This window comes from Ranitomeya imitator, chromosome 6, assembly GCF_032444005.1.
Source record: "Ranitomeya imitator isolate aRanImi1 chromosome 6, aRanImi1.pri, whole genome shotgun sequence".
NCBI classification, from domain to species: Eukaryota; Metazoa; Chordata; class Amphibia; order Anura; family Dendrobatidae; genus Ranitomeya; species Ranitomeya imitator.
In genome coordinates, this window is record NC_091287.1 from 94,567,181 (window position 1) to 94,569,724 (window position 2,544).

Genomic DNA, 2,544 nt, shown 5'->3' on the forward strand with positions numbered 1-2,544 from the left:
TTGCTTGCATTTGTGTCCTGATTTCTCCGGCCGTAATACCTCACATCCAATTTGGCAGCAGACAACTAAGATGAGAACACACGCATCCCGTGTGCCCTAACAACTGTATAGTACCATCCACACAGTATACTGACCCATTAGTAGCCCCCAAACTGATTGGCTCCAACACGGTATGATGGCCCCTTCACTGTAGTCTCCACACTGTATGATGGCCCACTAGATGGCCTCCATATAGTATAATGCACCAGATCATCCTAAATATGGTATAATGGTATAATGCACTCCCCATAGGTCTCCATATAGTATAATGCACCCCCCCATAAGCCTCCATATAGTATAATGCACGCCCCATAGGATTCCATAGAGTATAATTCACTCCACATAGGACTCCATATAGTATAATGCACTCCCCATAGGCCTACTCTATAGCACAAGGCAGCACCAATAGGCAGACTCTGTAGTATAAGACAGCACCCCATAGGCAGACCCTGTAGCATAAGGCAGCACCCAATAGGCAGATCCTGTAGTATAAGGCAGCACCCCATAGGAAGATTCTGAAGTATAAGGCAGCACCCATATAAGCCGACCCTGAAGTATAAGGCAGCCCCTATAGACAGACTCTAGTAAAAGGCAGTACCCCATAGGCAGACTCTAGTAAAAGGCAGCACCCCATAGGCAGATTCTGAAGTATAAGGCAGCACCCATATAGGCAGATCCTGAAGTTTAAGGCAGCATTCCTATAGGCAGATCCTGAAGTATAAGGCAGCCCCCCCATAGGCAGATCCTGAAGTATAAGGCAGCCCCCCTATAGGCAGATGATGAAGTATAAGCCAGCCCCCCTATAGGCAGATCATGAAGTATAAGGCAGCCCCCTTATAGGCAGATCCTGAAGTTTAAGGCAGCACCCTTATAGGCAGATCCTGAAGTTTAGGGCAGCCCCCCCTATAGGCAGATCCTGAAGTATAAGGCAGCCCCCCTATAGGCAGATCCTGAAGTATAAGGCAGCCCCCCTATAGGCAGATCCTGAAGTAATGTGTGATAATGTGTGCAAAACTGTAAAGCGCTGCGGAATATGTTAGTGCTATATAAAAATAAAGATTATTATTAAGTATAAGGCAGCACCTTGCCTATCAGGCAGCCCCCATAAAAAAAACAATAAATAAATGCTCACCTCTCTTCCTCCTTGTTCCAGCGGTGCGCCGACCTCCCGCTCATCTTATGAAAGCGGGCGCAGGGTGGTGACATCATAGCACCAACTGTCAGCGTCGGCGTTGGTGACGCCAGACGCTGACAGGGGGGTGATGGGAGAAGGAGCGCAGCGCATCTCTCCTTTCCTCATCAGTGCGGTCACGGGCGGGGCCCCACTACTGGCACTGCCCCCCCCCCCCGGCCTGCTCAGGTGCCCCATAGAGATGGTAGTGCCATTTGCACAAGCAGCAAAAGTTAAAGAGGCTTTCCCACAAAGTACAATTTAATTTAATAGATGTTGGAATTAAAAAAAAAAAGTTCCTCAATTGGATGTGTTTACATAAAATGTTCCTGTGCTGAGATAATCTTATAAATGTGCCTCTGCTGTGTACTGTGTAATGGCCGTGTCTGACCGTACAGGGAAATGGTCTGATCATACTACAGGTCCTGGGCAGGGGAGGAAGCAAATGAGAGTATACAGACACTACAGCACAGGATCACGGCTGATTCTTTCTGTGAGGTAAACATTTCACTGCCTGTTTTTAGGTAATGCGTCCTTCCCTTTCACCGCCCAATCCCCCCTCCATCACGACTCATATACATCAGCTCCTCACTCCTTCCCTCTCCCATGTACAGCTCCCATGCACGTCTCACCTTCTTGAAAAACCTCACTCCATCTTACCCAAACACACGGCACAAAAAAACTTCATACAATTCCAAAAACTACTTGCTCTTTATCTTCCTGCTCCTACTGATTTCAGGGGATATCTCCCCCAACCCCGGTCCCCCATCCCCCAACCTCAACCCCTACCCTACCTCACATCGAAATCTTAATAATCTTACTAATATTATTTGCACTCCTTCATCTCCTTCGTTTAATTGTGCCCTTTGGAATCCACGGTCTGTTTGCAACAAGCTTCCTTTCCTTCACAATTACTTTCTGAAAAACTCTCCGAATCTGTTGGCCCTCATGGAAACCTGGATTCAGGATTCTGACACTGTCTCTCCTGCTGCCATTTCCTATGGTGGCTTACAATTCTCCAATTCCCCGAGACCCACAAATAGACCTGGTGGTGGAGTCGGCATACTCCTGTCCCCACAATGCACTTTCCAGGTCATCCCCCCAGTTCCGTCACTCTCATTCCCTTCTTTTGAAGTCCACACCATCAGGCTCTTCCGTTCCCTCTCCCTCAGAGTAGCGGTCATATACTGGCGCCCAGGCTCACCCACCCACTTCCTGGACCATTTCTCTGCCTAGCTGCCGCACTTCATGTCCTCAGAACTACCAACCCTTATCCTGGGAGACTTCAACATCCCCATAAACAGCCCCACTTCCACATCTGCATCCCAGCTTCT